The sequence below is a fragment of the Silene latifolia genome, chromosome Y (assembly GCF_048544455.1).
Source record: "Silene latifolia isolate original U9 population chromosome Y, ASM4854445v1, whole genome shotgun sequence".
NCBI lineage: Eukaryota > Viridiplantae > Streptophyta > Magnoliopsida > Caryophyllales > Caryophyllaceae > Silene > Silene latifolia.
In genome coordinates, this window is record NC_133538.1 from 146,550,706 (window position 1) to 146,570,492 (window position 19,787).

The 19,787-nt window shown below is 37.0% G+C and overlaps 1 non-coding gene across 1 annotated transcript; it reads left to right on the top strand.

The window, feature by feature from the left end:
• Nucleotides 1–6,581: 6,581 nt before the first annotated feature.
• LOC141636466 (small nucleolar RNA R71) lies at nt 6,582–6,690 on the top strand. Its single transcript, XR_012541074.1, has one exon. It is a non-coding gene; the product is annotated as a small nucleolar RNA R71 (small nucleolar RNA).
• Nucleotides 6,691–19,787: the final 13,097 nt, after the last annotated feature.

The following is a 19,787-nucleotide window of genomic DNA, read 5'->3' on the forward strand; positions in this document are numbered from 1 at the left end:
TTTACTTTTATTCCTTCTTATTAGATTAGAATTGATTAGTTAGAATCCTTAACCCCTAATTCCTTGTTTTATGCGGTTTTCTTGTTCATTTAATTTAGTTATGAATTCTATTGTTTTCATCTTTAGTTTCGTTATTGTTGTTAATTTCAGTATGAGCAGCTAAACCCTTCGTGCTAAGATGTAGAGGACCTGTAGTGTAGGCGGCGTAGAATTCGCAAACCTGATTCGGGTCTTGGTCTATCGACTGAGCCCATTGGTTGATCGACCGGCTCACGTAAGATCTGCTCTATTTTAATTGATTAGATTGCTTAATTTGACAAATCGAGTGCACGCGAGTAGTTGAATACTTAGTAATTGACCGACCCATTAGATCGAAAGATAGGAGAGGGAATTAGACTACCAATTGAAACGACAAAATTATACCGAGATCGAAATATAGGTACTATTTAGGCATTTAAGAAACACTTTTCAGGGCGAGAGTCAGTACTAGTGATACTTAGGGACCCGTTGATACCGTCGTAGAGTATCAAAGATGAATTTATAAAACCTAACTACTACTATAGCTAGTGGCAGTCAGGGTCGAACCACAAAGAGGCGATGCAATTAATAGTTGTCTAATTTTAGTCTAAGGTGACAGTTATGAGGGGGTTTGATTTGAACAGTTCTATAACTAAAGGCAATCAAATATAAAATTAAACTAAAACAAATAAATAAGTGATTAAAGAAAATGGATGAAATCAAATATTAAAAGGATGCTAAGATGGTCGGTTCACTTTAGTTTCGACGGCAGTATCCTAAGTAAGTCTGAAATAATCACGTAAGACGGGAAAATAAGAAGTCCTCTCGGTCCATTCTTAACATGTAGCATCTTTTGATCTAGCTACGGGTCCCTAATATCACTAGTGCTGACTCTCGCCCTGAAAAGTGATTTAAAAGCCTAAATTATCTTATCTCTCGATCTTATTAATTTAGTCGTCTTAATTAAGTAGTCTATTTCCCTCCCCTATCTTCCGATCTATCGGGTCGGTCAATTCCTAAGCATTCAACTAGTCGCGTGCACTCGATTCGTCAAATATAGCAATTAAATTAATTAAGACGGAGCTGATCTCACGTGAGCCGGTCGATCGACCGGGTAAGGCAGTCGATCGACCATGACGCGACTCAGGTCTACGAAATCTACGCCGCCTACACTACAGGTCCCCTACATCTTAGCACGAAGGGTTTAGCTAATCATACTGGAAATAATAACAGAAACAAAAATAAAGATGAAAACCACAGGATTCATAACTAAATTAAATGAAGAATAAAATCGTATAAAGAAAGAACTAGGGCTTAGGGATTCTAACTAGTCAATTCTAATCTATAAAGAGAGAATAGAACTTAGAGCAAGAATTACCAGGAATAAAAAAGGCAGAAAAAACGAATCCAAATGCAAAAGGAGAACTTTATTTAGTACTATTGCAAACTGTAAACTAAGTATGTAAATCTGAATCCCAATATGAATCAATGTAAGAGTAGGAAGGGGTTACGTTATATAGATAGTCTTACGTAACTTATTCCTAAAACCTAATTACAATGGGCTTCTAACTTCTCGTCTTTTAATTTGCGCGTCAGTCTCGTGGTGTGGTCGATCGACCACTGGGACAAGTCGATCGACCGCTCTCTTTCCTGCAGACTCCTGTTAAGCATTCTGATAGTCTATAGACCACGTAGGTCAGTCTATAGACCACTGTAGCTGGTAATCCACTTCTAAAACTCTCGCAAATCTATTTTTCAGGCCTTGATACGGGCACCAAGTTCGTTTCTTGAGTAAATACTTCATGTCAAATAATATGCCAAGTACTCGGGGACGGATTTGGCTCATTTTCCGCTGGAGTCTTCACTTTTCTGCAATGTTACACAAAAACACAAAAGTAGACGGAAATAGGGAAAATAGTAGCATAAACTACACAAATGAGCTCTGAAATGCGTGTAAAATAAGGTGTAAAACATCATATTTAGGACACGCATCAAACTTCCCCAAACCAAACCCTTGCTTGTCCCCAAGCAAGAACTAGACTCGATCCTAGGACCTAATGGAACGATTTCAATCTCAGAGCGAAATGCAAATTGTAAAGCCTAAACTAGTTTAATGCAACAACTAATAATCAATTAGCAATATGAATCATGCAAACGAGTTATGTAGTCGTTAAAAACTGTTGAACCGTCAACTATAGAGACTTATCATTATGGACTCTCACGGGTCGCTCAAATCACACAATGAATACGGCTGAGTAAATGTAAAGAATTGAAAGAAGTAATAATGTAATGACACTCACCTAACTACGACCTATAAGAACATGTCTGCGATCTAATATGAAAATGATCTCTACAACCGTACATATGCATTCCAACCATAAAAGACCATGACACATGCCGAGGTAAATTTGGATATGTGAGGCTATGGGAAAGAAGGGGCTAAAATGAATTTGGATATGAGGAGTTTAATCCAAGCTAGTAACTACAGATCCAAATTACGGGAACATCCCAACTTCAACTCAAGATCAATCGATACAAAACGGTGCCAAATAGAAGCACAAATCTCACAATTTCCACAATTAGTCAACTCCCCATAAGATGCAAATACCACATGGGAGCAAAAAATCGCCATTTAATAAAGCCTTTGAATTATGCGATTCTGATTTTTTTTTTATTTCTTGCAGTGCACGGTCGATCGACCCATAAATCCAATCGACCGACCAGAGGTCGAACTTTGCTTTTCATATTTTTTCCTTTCTTTCCTCCTTTCCAACATTCCACCAACCTTCTCATAAAGATCAATGTTTCCAAAATGCAATAAACACATTCCCACAACTACCAATACCTGCTCAGATAAGGTAAGTTAAATATAGTATGTAATTAAAGGGACAAAAGGCTATTTTGGCTATGTGAGGTTTATGGGTAAAATGAGAAAAGGGGACCTCTACCACATGTGTCAACAAACCACAAACCGAATGCATACAGGTATTAAGCAGATCAAGTTCATATTTATGCAAATTTATGTAACATGCCTTATAAGGAGTAACTACTCACATCTTAAATAAACTGGTCATGAATGTCACCAGTTATAAGCTCTAAACCTCAGAAAATGATGTAGTTTGCCAAAAATCTAAGTCAAGTCTCAAGATTCAGCGAATAAATTAACGAAAACTCGTAGACTATGCATATATGATTCTACTAATAACATGTTAATAAGCATGGCTTAGGCATAAACAGCTGAAAATGCAACGTCATCATCGAAATACTACCGTTCCGACTCAACCTATATGCTAAAATAAACATGCATTTTTTTTTATTTTTTGAAAATTTTCAAGTTCTTTTGAATTTTGATTTTCTGTATATAAGAGGAAAATAAACAACAATGCAAGACAAAATTGTAAACGTGAACGCAAAACAAAATGAATGCAACGCAAAACCCTAACTTGCCCAAACCAAATCACATAATGTCCTCATTGTGCGAAATCATATAAGAAAGATAAGCAAAGGAAATTGAGATTTTGCGGAATTATAACTAAAATTGACATAAAATAAGGACTCGGAAACTCACAAGACTTTAAGCGCAGCAGGAAACCTTCCCAAACCAGCGTGAGCTAGAAGGTTTCGGTAGCCAGCAGTGCTACCATAGGTACCTGAAAAGAAACAAAAATACCACGCGTAATTCCGAGAAAGCAATTTACGAAACGCAAAATAATGTGCAAAATAAGAAAACAGAAGAAAACATAAATAAATCAGAGAATAAAGTGGAGAAAAGACTCCCTTAACTCCGCAAATTGACCAAACACAGCAGGGGAATGGTCGTGAACAGGTACAACAGCAAAGGCGATCGATCGACCATACCAGCCAGTCGATCGACCAGGGTGACAGGAACAGAAGCCCCTGGAGTCGCGGCACAGTTGATCGACCACACAAGCCAGTCGATCGACTCAGATACCTGCTGTAAGTTTCTGATTTCTTCGAATTAGCTCAATAAATTGAGCTAATATGGTATATGAACCTGCAAATACACATAATAATGCGCCCAAAATTGCGCGAAACCCAAAGTAAAAGTCTAAAGTTTTTAAATCCTAAGCAAACTTATTAAAGAGAAGTCTCGTGCACACCAAAGTAATAAAAAGTCTAACAAAAGCAATAAAATGTTTTTTTTTAAAAAGTCTTAATCAACTAATAGTTGATCAAGAATGGCCCACTTGCTCAACTTCTGACAACAAGAAGTAGCCTCTACAGTGCTCTTCTCCTCAGCGGGGCTCCTAACAACTCCAATATCCGCTGAACTCAACGGATCAACATCTCTAACCTCTTCCCAATCAATTACCTCGTCTGGCTCGTCAAAATCCAAATCGGACTCCGTCACCTTGACTGGCTCCTCATCAGGATCCTAATCTGTTCCATAGCTAAGACATCCTAGACTGCCTCTTTGAACGATTGGCTCCTTCACAACTGGAGCAACATGTGGCTCTAACTTCCCCAAACCAGCCCCTGCAACAGTCACAACAGAAGGATCTTCCTCCAATTCGCTCCCAAACTGGGACGGAGGTGTTATAGCAGAAATAGGCATAGGGGCAGGCATATCGGGCAACACAACATAAGATTTAGCTACATTTCAAGTTACTGGGTACATAACAGCCTTCTTCTTATAGGTCTGGGCAAAAACTATGGACCGTTTCCCCACCTTAAAGGTCAATGTCTCTAAGCCAACATCTATAACTGCACCAGAAGTGTGTAGAAATGGTCTACCCAAAATGATAGGGATGTGAGCATCCTCGGGTATATCTAGCACAACGAAGTCAACTGGGAAAAAGAACTTTCCTATTTGCACAGGGATATCCTCTAAGACTCCTATGGGCTGGACCACAGAATGATCAGCCATCTGTACTGTCATGTTTGTGATTGCAAACTTAGTCAATTTCAATTTCTTAGCAAGACTCAAAGGCATAACACTAATACTGGCCCCTAGGTCACACAAGGCCTTCTCAATAGAAAAGGTGCCAATATTACATTGGACTGAAAAACTACCTGGGTCTTCTAGCTTATGAGGTGCAGTATGAGTCATATAGGAACATGACTCCTCAGTTAGTGCGACAGATTGCACAGTATCAAGTGACTTCTTTTAAAACAAAAGCTGCTTCATAAATTTCGTGTAAGCAGGCATTTGATTAACTAATTCAAGAAAAGGAACTTGCACATTTAAACTACGAATAACATTTCCAAACTTGTTAAACGATAGCTGTTCCTTTGTCAGCACCAATCTCGCTGGTTACGGGGCTGTAAGAAGCAACTTATCCCTCTCCTCTAGGTCTCTCATACCGGCATCAGTGGACTTATGCTTAAAATCCACTACTTTGTCCTTGTTGTGGCTCGAACCTTCTTCAGACCGTCTCAGGAATGAACCATTAACCGTCGTAGGGTCATACTTTCGAACCGGAACTGACCCATCAGCATTTGGATCTTGCCTCGATAATTTCGGAGTCGTCGTACCCCAAAATAAGTAGTCCCTCAAGCTATCTGGCATTGAAGGACGAAAAGGTTCACAATCAGCAACACCTTCAGTCGATCGATCATGTAAGTCAGTCGATCGACTGGCTTCCGCAGGACCAGAAGCTTCACTGTTACCCGAGCTGGTCGATCGACCAGGTATGTCAGTCAATCGACTGATGTAGCTGTTGATCGTCTTTTTCTTGCTATTGTTTATTCCAGCCTTTTTCTTACTAGGTTCCACCCCATATTTTCCAGTAACATCTTTGACAATAGCGGGCCCATCAAGGGTAGATCCACTCCTCAAAGTAATCGCATTTAGAGTTTCTTTTTTATCTGGCTGCGACGGTAAATGCCCCGGAGCTCTAGTTTCACTTTTGCTTGCCAATTGGGCAATTTGAGTCTCCAACATTTTTGTAGAAGTCTCTCTGGCTAGAGGCTCCTTTTGCAGCAAACCCGACAAATTCTGAACCATGTTTTTTAATTCAGAAATATCAGAACCTTGAAATTGCTGCTGCTGAGGCACAAAGGGAAGCTTTTGATACTGCTGCTGCTTATGAGGGGGCACATAATTTTGCTACTACTGCTGCTACTGTGGACCCGGATTAAGGACATTCTGGTTAGTCCACCTCAAATTAGGGTGGACATTAGAGGGGTCGGGATAAGTACCAGTCTCCCTAAAGTGTTGAAAGGCAGCACATGTTTCATTTGAACTAGTGCAAAACTCTGAAACATGTCCCTCTCCTCCACATCTTTTGCATGTAAAGGAACAGTCTGAAACAACATTAACTTTATATATCCCACCTTTTTGGGATCCCCCAAAATCTAGCTTGTCAAATCTCGCAGTAAGGGCCTCTATTGCAGCTACAGCAGGAGATTCAGCTGATCTTCTCTGATTTCCTCTAGAATTCCCATGCTCAGCTTTATGGGTGGCCAGGTCATCGATGATTTTCCACCCCTTTATCTCACCGTTATTTTCTTGAAATCTCCCATTACCTGCAGCATCTAGAACAGCTCTATGATCATCATAAAGACCATTATAGAACTGGTTGCACAGAAACCATTTCTCGAACCCATGGTGAGGAATAGATCGCACCAGCTTCTTGAAACGGACCCATGCCTCATGAAAATATTCATCAGGACCCTGTTTAAAGCTTGTGATCTGATCTCTAATCGAATTAGTCTTCGATACAGAGAAATATTTCTTATAAAATGCTAGGGCCAGCGAATTCCATTCGGTAATCCCATTGGCAGCTCGATCCAGATCTCGGTACCACTCCCTAGCAGCATCACGGAGCGAGAATATGAACATCGTCTCCTTTATCTGGTCCTGGGTCACACCTGCTGGTGGGGGTATGGAACAACAATAGTAAATGAATATCTCCATATGTTTAGCTGCTTCTTCATTCACAGCTCCCCCAAATTGGTTTCTCTCAACCAAGTTGATGTAGGACGGTTTTGCTTCGAATTTTCTTTCCGTCCCGGCTGGCAATGCGAATCCCTTATAGAGATTCTCAGCTTTTGGCTCGGAGTGACTGGCTATACTTGCTTCTTCAGCCATATCTGGAGATGTAACGGTCTCAGCTGAAGAGGTAGAAATAGGAGACGAAGGTGGATCCTCCTCAAATAACTCGTTCTCGTAGTAATTGGACAGAGTACTCAGCTCTTCCTCTGCCGGCAATACTCTAGATGATCGTCTCAACTCTCGCAAAGTCCTTTCGATCTCAGGATCTAACGGTCGTAATTCACCACCCTTTGACCTGCGCATAAGAAGAAACTACAAGTAGAATATGAGAATAGTTTAAGGAATAGATGTCCCTTAAACCAAGAAAAAGCCTAAAATAAAAACAACTAAAAATTAAACAATTGCCTCTCAGGCAACGACGCCAAAATTTGATACCGTCGTAGAGTATCAAAGATGAATTTATAAAACCTAACTACTACTATAGCTAGTGGCAGTCTAGGTCGAACCACAGAGAGGCGATGCAATTAATAGTTGTCTAATTTTAGTCTAAGGTGACAGTTATGAGGGGGTTTGATTTGAATAGTTCTATAACTAAAGGCAATGAAATTTAAAATTAAACTAAAACAAATAAATGAGTGATTAAAGAAAATGGATGAAATCAAATATTAAAAGGATTCTAAGATGGTCGATTCACTGTAGTTTCGACGGCAGTATCCTAAGTAAGTCTGAAATAATCACGTAAGACGGGAAAATAAGAAGTCCTCTCGGTCTATTCTTAACAGGTAGCATCTTTCGATCTAGCTACGGGTCCCTAATATCACTAGTACTGACTCTCGCCCTAAAAATTGATTTAAAATCCTAAATTAACTTATCTCTCGATCTTATTAATTTAGTCGTCTTAATTAAGTAGTCTATTTCCCTCCCCTATCTTTCGATCTATCGGGTCGGTCAATTCCTAAGCATTCAACTAGTCGCGTGCACTCGATTCGTCAAATATAGCAATTAAATTAATTAAGACGGAGCTGATCTCACGTGAGCCGGTCGATCGACCGGGTAAGGCAGTCGATCGACCATGACGCGACTCAGGTCTATGAAATCTACGCCGCCTACCCTACAGGTCCCCTACATCTTAGCACGAAGGGTTTAGCTACTCATACTGGAAATATTTACAGAAACAAAAATAAAGATGAAAACCACAGGTTCATAATTAAATTAAATGAACAATAAAATCGCATAAAGAAAGAACTAGGGCTTAGGGATTCTAACTAGTCAATTCTAATCTATAAAGAAGGAATAGAACTTAGAGCAAGAATTACCAGAAATAAAGAAGGCAGAAAAAACGAATCCGAATGCAAAAGGAGAATTTATTTAGTACTATTGCAAACTTTAAACTAAGTATGTAAATCTGAATCCCAATATGAATCAATGTAAGAGTAGGAAGGGGTTCGTTATATAGATAGTCTTACGTAACTTATTCCTAAAACCTAATTACAATGGGCTTCTAACTTCTCGTCTTTTAATTTGCGCGTCAGTCTCGTGGTGTGGTCGATCGACAACTGGGACCAGTCGATCGACTGCTCTCTTTCCTGGAGACTTCTGTTAAGCATTCTGACAGACTATAGACCACGTAGGTCAGTCTATAGATCACTGTAGCTGGTAATCCACTTCTAAAACTCTCGCATATCTATCTTTCAGGCCTTGATACACGAACCAAGTTCTTTTCTTGAGAAAATACTTCATGTCAAATAATATGCCAAGTACTCGGGGACGGATTTTGCTCATTTTCCGCTAGATTCTTCACATTTCTGCAATGTTACACAAAAACACAAAAGTAGACGGAAATAGGAAAAATAGTAGCATAAACTACACAAATGAGCTCTGAAATGCGTGTAATATAAGGTGTAAAACATCATATTTAGGACACGCATCACCCGTAGCTAGATCAAAAGATGCTACCTATTAAGAATGTACCGAGAGGACTTCTTATTTTCCCGTCTTACGTGATTATTTCAGACTTACCTAAGATACTGCCGTCGAAACTACAGTGAACCGACCATCTTAGCATCCTTTTAATATTTGATTTCATCTATTTTCTTTAATTGCTCATTTAATTGCTCTAGTTTAGTTTTAACTTTTTTGCCTTTAGTTATAGAATTATTCAAATCAAACCCCCCGAAACTGTTATTTCAGACTTAAATTAGACAACTTTAAATTGCTTGCCTCCTTTTGGTTCGACCCTGACTGCCACTATCTATAGTAGTAGTTTGGATTATAAATTTTATTTTTGATACTATACGACGGTATCAAATTTTGGCGCTGTTGCCGGGGAGGCATTTGTTTAATTTTTAGTTGTTTTTATTTTAGTCTTTTTCTTGGTTAAAGGGACACCTGTTCCTTAAACTGCTCTCATATTCTACTTGTAGTTTCCTCTTATGCGCAGGTCACAGGGTGGTGAATTACGACCGTTAGATCCTGAGATCGAGAGGACCTTGCGTGAGTTGAGACGATCATCTAGAGTTTTTGGTCCGGCGGACGGCAGTCGATCGACTGACCTATATGGTCAATCGACTGAAGATACGTCTGATCGTGAACCTTTTCGTCCTCCAATAACAGATAACTTGAGGGACTACTTATGTCGGGGTACGACGACTCCGAAATTATCGAGGCAAGATCCAAATGCTGATGGGTCAGTTCCGGTTCAAAAGTATGACCCTACGACGGTTAATGGTTCATTCCTGAGACGGTCTGAAGAAGGTACGAGCTACAACAAGGACACAGTAGTGGATTTTCAGCCTAATTCCACTAATGCCGGTATGAGAGACATAGTGGAGAGGGCTAAGTTGCTTCTTACAGCCCCTTATCCAGAGAGAATGGTGCCGATAAAGGAACAAGTATCGTTTAACAAGTTTGAAAATGTTATTCGTAGTTTAAATGTGTAAGTTCCGTTCCTAGAATTAGTTAATCAAGTGCCTGCCTATATGAAATTTATGAAGCAGCTGTTGTCTAAAAAGAAGTCACTTGATACTGTGCAATCTGTCGCACTTACTGAGGAGTCATCTTCCTATTTAACTCATACCGCACCTCATAAGCAAGAAGACCCAGGTAATTTTTCAGTCCCATGTAATATTGGCAACTTTTCTATTGAGAAGGCATTGTGTGACCTAGGGGCCAGTATTAGTGTTATGCCTTTAAGTCTTGCTAAGAAATTGAGATTAACTAGGTTTGCATTTAAAAACATTTCTATCATTTTGGGTAGACCATTTCTGCACACTGCTGGTGCAGTTATAGATGTTGGCTTAGGGACATTGACCGTTAAGGTAGGAAAACAGTCCATTGTTTACGCCCAGACCTATAAGAAGAAGGATTCTATGTACCCAGTAACTTGCAATGTAGTTAAATCTTATGTTGTGTTGCCTGATATGCCTGCCCCTATGCCTAATCCTGCTATAACATCTCCGTCCTAGATTAGGAGCAAATTAGAGGAAGATCCTTCTGTTTTGACTATTGCAGGAGCTGGTTTGGGGAAGTTAGAGCAGCATGTTGCTCCAGTTGTGAGAGAGCCCATTGTGCAGAGAGGCGGTCTAGGGTGTCTGATCTATGCAACTGATGAGGAGCCAGATGAGGAGCCAGTCAAAGTGACGGAGTCCGATTTGGATTTTGATGAGCCAGACGAGGTCCGTGATTGGGAAGATGTTAGAGATGTTGATCCGTTGAGTTCTGCGGATATCGGAGTTGTTAGGAGTGCAGCTGAGAGGATGAGCATTGTAGAGGCTACTTCTTGCAGCCATAAGCCGAGCAAGTGGGCCATTCCGTGGCCATTCTTGATCAACTATTAGTTGATCAAATTCTTTTAAAACAATTTATTTATTATTTTTTGTTAGACTATTTATTGTTTGGTATGCGCGAAACTTTGCTTTAATTTGGTTTGCTTAGGATTTATTTAGGCTATAGACTTTACATTTGGGTTTTGCGCAATTTTAGGCGCTGTATTATGTGCATTTGCAGGTTGTTAGACCATATTGGCTCACGCTATTTGAGTTAATTCCAAGAAAGCATTGTCCTCGTCAGGTATATTAGTCGATCGACTGGCCTGTGTGGTCAATCGACTGACCACTGCAGCTACAAGAGCTTCGGTTTCAGATTCCCTAGTCGATCGACTGGCCTGTGTGGTCGATCGACTGGCCTGTGTGGTCGATCGACCGCTTCCCGCTGTTGTACATATTTTCGATCATTCCCCTGCTGCGTTTGGTCGTTTTGCGGAGCACGAAAGGGAGTTTTAGGGAGTTTTCTCCTTAGTTTCTTTCCTTTTGATTCATCTATCGCTTTCTTCAGCTTAATTCTTTGCACATAATTACCGATTCAACTTTGTTTTCTCGGATAATGCACGGTATTTTCTGTCCTTTCAGCTTATGGTAGCACTGCTGGCTACTAAAACCTCCTAGCTCACGCTGGTTTGGGGAGGTTTCCTTTTGTTGTGTTTAATGTCTTGTGAGTTTCCGAGTCACCTTTATGTCTTATTTAGTTAATATTATCGCAAATTCCCATTTCCCTTGATTATTTTCCCATATGATTTTGCACAGTGAGGGCATTGTGTGATTTGGTTTGGGGAAGGGTTTTGCGTTGCATCCATTCTGTTTTGCACTCACTTTTACATTTTTGTCTTGAATTATTGTTTATTTTCCTCTTATATACAGAAAATCCAAAAAAATTGAAAAATTAAAAAAATTGCACGTATATTTTAGCATATAGGTTGAGTCGAAACGGTAGTAGTTCAATGATGACATTGCATTTTCATCTGTATATGCCTAAGCCGTGGTCATTAACGTGTTATTAGTAGAGTTTTATTGCATATCTACGAGTTTTCGATAATTTATTCGCTGAATCTTGAGACTTAGATTTTTGGCAAACTACATTATATTATGAGTTTTAGAGCTTTATAACTGGTGACATCTATGACCAGTTCATTTAGGAATGTGAATAGTTACTCCTTATGAGACATGTTACATCAATATGCATAAATATGAACTTAATCTGCTTAATACCTGTAGGCATTCGGGTTTGTGGTCAGTTGACACATGTGGAAGAGGTCACCCCTTTATTCATTTTTCCCATAAGCTTCACACTGCCAGAAATAGCCTTTTATGTCCTATTAACTACATCCTATATTTAGCCTGCCCTTGTCAAGCTAGTAGTTTTAGTTTTTGAGATTGTTACTTCATTTTTGGTTGCATATGCTCTTATTGAGATAATATTGGAAAGATGAGAAAAGATGAGAAAAGAAAAAAAAAAGGAAAAAAGATGAACAAAAAAGAATGAGAGAAACAAAAGAAAGAAAGGAAAAAATCACATGATTGAATCTTCATTAGTTGGTGATTTTTTATTCCCATGTTGTGATTAACATTATTTGGGGAATTAAGTTTGTATGGAGAATGTGAGATTTGTGCTTACTATTAGCCCCACTTTATCGTTTAATCTTGAGCAAGAAGTTGGAATGATTTATTAATTTAGTTGCCATAGTTACTAGCTTGGCTTATAACTCTGTTTTTACCAAATTCGTCTTAGCCCCTTCTTACCCATAGCCTCACATATCCAAATTGTCTCCTCGGCATGTGTCAATGGTCTTTAATGGTTGGAATACATATGTACGGTTGTAGAGATTATTTTCATATTAGACTGCAGGCATGTTTTTATAGGTCGTAGTTAGGTGAGTGTCATTACAAAATTACTTCTTTAAATCTTTTACATATTTTCACCTGTGCTTTTGTGTGATATGAGTGACCCGTGAGAGTCCATAATGATAAGTCTCTATAGTTGACGGTTCAGCAGTTTTTAACGACTACATAACTCGTTTGCATGATTCATATTGCTAATTAATTGTTAGTTGTTGCATTAAACTTGTTTAAGCTTTGCAGTTTGCATTTAGCTCTGAGAATGAACGCGTTCCATTAGGCTTTAAGATCGAGTTTAGTTCTTGCTTAGGGACAAACAAGGATTTGGTTTGGGGAAGTTTGATGCGTGTCCTAAATATGATGTTTTACACCCTATTTTACACGCATTTCAGAGCTCAATTATGTAGTTTATGCTACTATGTTCCCTATTTCCGTCTACATTCGTGTTTTTATGTAACACTGCAGAAATAGGAAGAATGCAGCGGAAAACGAGCCGAATCCATCCCCGAGTACTAGGCGTAGGACCTAACGTGAAGTAAAGAATCGGTAAGCGAACTTGGTGCGCGTATCAAGGCTTGAAAGATAGATTTGCAAGAGTTTCAGAAGCGGATTACCAGCTGACTTGGCCTATAGACTGACCTACATGTTCTATAGACTGTCAGAATGCTGAACAGTTTACTGCAGGAAGAGCAGTCAGTCGATCGACTAAGGTCCATGGTCGATCGACCACATGAGCTGACGTGCAAGTTTTATTTTATGCCAGAAGATTCTGATATTCTCGGCCTTTGGTCGATGGACTTGTTGATATGGTCGATCGTCTGCTTATGCGACCTAAACGAGAATTAAAAGAATTTTACCTAAGCCCATTTGTAATTAGGTTTGGAGAAGGGTTTTATGTGACACTTCTATATAACGTAACTCTTTCCTACTACTTTAGATATAGGGATTTTTGGGAGAGATTCAGATACACATACCTAGTTTGTTCTACAGTTTTCATTAGTTTTCAATAAAGTTCTTGTTTTGCATCCGGATTCATTTTCTTGCTTTCTCCGTTTCTGGTAATTCTTGTTCTAGTTTTAGTTTACTTTTATTCCTTCTTATTATATTAGAATTGATTAGTTAGAATCCTTAACCCCTAATTCCTTATTTTATGACGTTTTCTTGTTCATTTAATTTAGTTATGAATTCTATTGTTTTCATCTTTAGTTTCGTTATTGTTGTTAATTTCAGTATGAGCAGCTAAACCGTTCGTGCTAAGATGCAGAGGACCTGTAGTGTAGGCGGCGTAGAATTCGCAAACCTGATTCGGGTCTTGGTCTATCGACTGAGCCCATTGGTCGATCGACCAGCTCACGTAAGATCTGCTCTATTTTAATTGATTAGATTGCTTAATTTGACAAATCGAGTGCACGCGACTAGTTGAATACTTAGTAATTGACCGACCCATTAGATCGAAAGATAGGGGAGGGAATTAGACTACCAATTGAAATGACTAAATTATACCGAGATCGAAAGATAGGTACTATTTAGGCATTTAAGAATCACTTTTCAGGGCGAGAGTCAGTACTAGTGATACTTAGGGACCCGTAGCTAGATCGAAAGATGCTACCTGTTAAGAATGGGCCAAGAGGGCTTCTTATTTTCCCGTCTTACGTGATTATTTCAGACTTACCTAGGATACTGCCGTCGAAACTATAGTGAACAGACCATCTTAGCATCCTTTTAATATTTGATTTCATCTATTTTCTTTAATTGCTCATTTAATTGCTTTAGTTTAGTTTTAACTTTTTTGCCTTTAGTTATAGAATTATTCAAATCAAACCCCTCGAAACTGTTATTTCAAACATAAATTAGACAACTTTAAATTGCTTGCCTCCTTATGGTTCGACCCTGACTGCCACTATCTACAGTAGTAGTTTGGATTATAAATTTTGTTTTTGATACTCTACGATGGTATCAGCGATCACATGATTTAATATCATAATTAAATCTCATATCAAGAATACGAAAGGGTGGTTAGTTGATCCCTTTAGGTCACACCTATAGGATGATTGGCTAACTAGAGTTTGACATTACTGTGATTAAATAAGATTCAATTGATCATCATTAATCGGTAATGATTGGCTCACTAGAGTTTGACATTACTGTCGTATGACGGTGGTGGTCAGTTGATCCCTTCACACCTATAGGATGAGGCCCAAATAGATATTTAATTAATTGTATGCGATAGAGATTAATTAATTCCTTAATTATGGGAGTGTGATTTTGCGTCTTATTGTAATGTGATTAAATAAGATTTAATTTAGTATTTAAGTGTTAAATTGCTAAATTAGTTGAGGTTTTATATAAGTTTTGAGGTAGAGGTAATTGGTTATTTAAAGTTACAAGAAGTTGTAATTTTAACTAACTAGCAATTATAGGACCCATTATATATTGATATAATGGTAGTATACTACTCAAAAGTGGAGTGTATATTATATTATTAATTGTAATATTTAATTGTTAAATGATTACATTAATAATTAATTATTTAAGATAATTGAACATTTGGCTTATAAGCATTTGTGGGACAAATGATAAAAGGCAAAAATAGACCTAAGAGGACTCCTTGTACCTGGCCACATAGAGCTAAAGATGCTCAATTTTGTCTTGTTTATTTTTGTGTTGGAATAAAGTGTGATAGTGACACTTCTATGACACATCTTACACAATTGTTTCCAACACTCTACCTATGCAATACAAGCAAGTAAAACAAGAGGAAAAGATTCCCCTATGTAAGAGCACCACCGGTTTTATGCTCTTATATAGGAGCACTTGTTGCTCATTTTTCCTCTCTAGATTTTAGCTTGTTTTCATGCTCACTTTTCCTCACATGCAAAATCCTTCTACAACTCTCTAACACTAATACTCTGCAACTATTACTAGAATTAGTAATACTAGAAATATTAGTAACATTAAGGAAGCATTTCTACTTCATATCTAGTTAAGATTAGTAGGAATTTTTGGGTTGAATATTGGGTGCAACATATTGGAGTGTTCTATACTTGGAGTCTTAGGAGGATCATCCATCATATTAAACTCAAGAACAAGTGAAGGAAAGTGACCTTACTTGTGCCCAATATTTCGAACCAATATACAATGTAAGGAACATTGTTTTTCTCATAAATCTTTTATTTTGTTATGCATGCACTAGATCTAAAGAACAAATAATTGAGAAGTTAATTAGTTCACTATTAGAGGAGTCTAATAATAGGTAAGTAAACCTAACAAGTTGTATCAGAGCATAGGATGTTGCATGCATAACCGGTTATTGTTTTTCCGAGTTAAAATGTTAACATATAAAACTAAAAATTTGTGATTTCTATGAATAAGCCACGAAATAATTATGCATGTTATATATTCTGGTCCTAAAATGTTTTTAGGTCATTTTTATGATTTGTGGAAATTTATTGCTCATTATAAAGATTTTTAGTGACTTTATTGCATTTTTATGATTAAAATGAACTTTTATTCACTAAAATAAGTTAAACCTTCACTAGTGGCCGTGGTATTTTAGTATGACCTCACATGAATATTTAACGTCTTGCATGTAAAATATTATATATTTATATTAATGTGATTAATATTTCATGATTTATGAATTTTTAGTGTAAAAATGGCATAAATGGAGGTTAAAATGACTAAAAATGGTTACACTTACTCTCTGACCTTGAAAATATTATATGACCTCACATGCATATTTTAAAAGTTGTGTGTAAAATCTCGTATTAATTGGATTAATATTGCATGATTTGTGATTTTTATGATATAAAAATGGATTAAAAGAGGTTAAATGGTTAACAATAGTTATATTTCGAATTGGGCCATGAAACTTCAATATGTTGTCACATGCATAATTTACAGAGTCTATGTAAATTTCGAGATTAAATGATCTCGTTTTACATGATTTATGAATATTTGCATAAAAAATGGCATAAATAGTGACTATTTTGGCATAAATAGTGACTATTTTAGCATAATTATTTTAGGTTGCATAAGTATCCCACTTATCAGATCTAAATTTGTAAAATTAATGTGAGTAATTTTTGGATACTTTAGATGTTTTATGAGATAAAACCGATAAAATGCAACTATATTTTCTCAAAATTAATTCGAAAATTTTTACCATGATTTTTGACATTATGAGTGTCATGGAATTATTCCAGAATGTTCAAAAAGTTAAAATTAAAATTTTGAAATTTATATAATTTAATTTGATTTATTTCATAAATATTATGATTTTAAGGTAAAAAATAAGCATAAAATTAAATCAAGTTGAATTATTGTCAAAAATTGAGTGATGAATAATTTTTGAGTCCTAAAAAGTGCTAGGATAATCAACTTGAGCTTAGATATGATTTAAGTGTTAATTAGTGATTTTAAGAAGTTATGATCGCGCATTTCCATAAAACCGGGTTATATACGATATAAGTTAAATAGGGCGATTTGGCACATAATTTGGCATGATAGATACATATTACTCCCTCCTATTCTACATAACCCTCCGCTTTCATGGAGGGCACGGAAATTAAGGGAGTGGAGTATTATATGATAAAGTATTGGAGTGGGGTAGGAGATTGGAGAGAGGGAATATATTGTGTGATTAAAATAAGTATTGTTGCGAGGTAAGGTGATTAAAATAAGGATTGTTGTGGGGTAAAGTGATTAAAATAAGATAAAGTATGAGTATTGTGGGGTATTGTTGTGGGGTGGGGTGATTAAAATAAGTAAAGAAGTTTGCCAAATAAGGAAATAGGGAGAGTATTGTGAATAGACGAAAAAGGAAATAGGGAGAGTTATTTAGAATAGGAGGGAGTATAATGCTGCATATTTCAATTGTTGAATGTCCTTTTATTTAAATAATTTTGAATTATGTAATTTTATCTTAGTATGGCCTTAGTTTTAATCGATATTACCCGTAATGAAAGGGAATATTGATTCGGTTGTAATTTAATGTGATCTCGTATCACTTTTATTTTTACTAGTTTTTCCATTTTACAAATGTATAATAGGAATAGCTTTGTATTTTTATTATTATTTGTAAGTATGGAGCTTCATCAAGACGGTGCCATTCGGAAAGGTTATCCGGCAAAGACGGTGTTCTTGGGAGGCGTGCCACTTGAAGATTCAAGGAACCAAAGGATTTGGTTTTCGAATATGTAATAGATTATTTGTTTTTCCATTTTTAGGAAGGCCATATTAGGAATTTTATTATTGCTTTGCATTTCTTTTAATATGTTGCATGCATTGCCAAATCGCCATAACAACACATGCATAGCATATCGAGTCATCGACCGTGTCAATTACAATTATCGTAGTTCACCGCTTTAGTTCACTTAAAACGTGATAGATAATAAATTGACAAGACGTCTCACTTATTAATAATTGAGAATTAGCCTTACCAAATAATAGAAATCATGAATCCCAATTTCATAAGGGAGTTAAGCCAGCTTTACCGTAATACAAACCTTGTTACGTTGGGTAAGTGGGTAGTAAAATGTTATTACATCAAAATTTTGGATTGAGCTCAACGGAAGTATTCGTGACCGTAGTCGCATGTGTTCCGGGCTAAAGATGAAAATTAGAGTAATTTTTATCGACCGAAAGTTCTAAAAGTAGAATCAATTAAGAGGTTAATCCACCGAGTTCTATTAATAAGGGATGACTAGGCTTACCGTACCCGTATTAATATGAATTTGGATCTCAGAATCATTTATATAGTTGGGTGGAGGTTACTATATAAATGCAATACATGTTTACAAGTATTATTAATACGATAGATGTTTATTATTTCCTTCACTTCCTATTTTTTTAGTCGAAATCATTTTTTACAATTGCAATGCTAACTCCAATTTCATCTAATAATCCTACACCGATCACCATTAATTCATGGCTCCAATCATTCAATGAAAAATGCTTCTCGTATATCGACGACCTGATTAAAGAACTACGCTTTGACATTGGTAAGGATGGAAATCTTTGCTATTTTACCACTTCTACACCTCCCACTCCCATACTCATGCCCACCTCTTTGGTAAGAGGATCATATGAGGGGAATCTCACAAATTTCAATGTATCCTTGTTTGATGAAGCAAGGAGAAATATCATATTGAGTGGGACTTCTAGCAAGAATGTCCTTGCAACCGAAAGAGGTAATGGTATTTATAAAGGAAAGGCAAAGAAGGGTAAGAAACCCAAATCCGATTGAATTGGAAGTTGATACTGAGACTACCACAAAACCAATAATGGTCTCCAATCCTACCATGAATGTCATTATTGTAATGTCATGTGCCATTGGAAGCGTAATTTCCCCAAGTATTTGGGAGATATCAAAGTTGGACTAGTTACTCCAAGTGGGACTTGGAATTGTGGAAAAACTAAACATGGGTGATGTAGATTTCCGACACTTCAAGCAAATATGTACTTGTTTTAGCTAATAACTTTGAGTTGTTATCAACGTAATGGTGATTATGTTACCCACTTTGTCTAAAACATTATTTCCATTATGTTAAACATGAAAGGATTTGTATTTTGTTGAAACAAACATGGCTGTGAGCCATGTAACTTATCTTTATGATATATACAAGTTTTAGACACTTCCAACTCAAGCAAAGATATCTTCATAATACGTTCCAAAAGACTCATAACAAATGATCCAAATGATTTGTACATTTGATTTTTCAATTAGGTTACGTAAATAAGAAATGTATTAAACGTTAGTGTCGACTAGAACTATTGGAACATTTGATTTTCAATAATATGGAATATGCGAATCTTGTCTGCTTTGCAATATAATTCGTACTTCCTTTAGTGGTAAAGGAACACGAGCAAGTGATTTGTTAGGACTAATACATGCCGATGTATGTGGTCATACGAGCATCACCGTAAGGAGAGGTTATGACTACTTCGTCACTTTTACCAATGATTTAAGTAGATAAGGGTATATTTACTTAATTAAATATAAAGTGAAGCATTTGATATATTTGAGAAATTTCTAAATGACGTAGAGAACCAATTGAACAAAGTACTAAAGCATTACGATCCGATCGTAGTGGCAAAGATCTAAGTAATAGATTTGATTTATTAAAGATGAATTATGACCT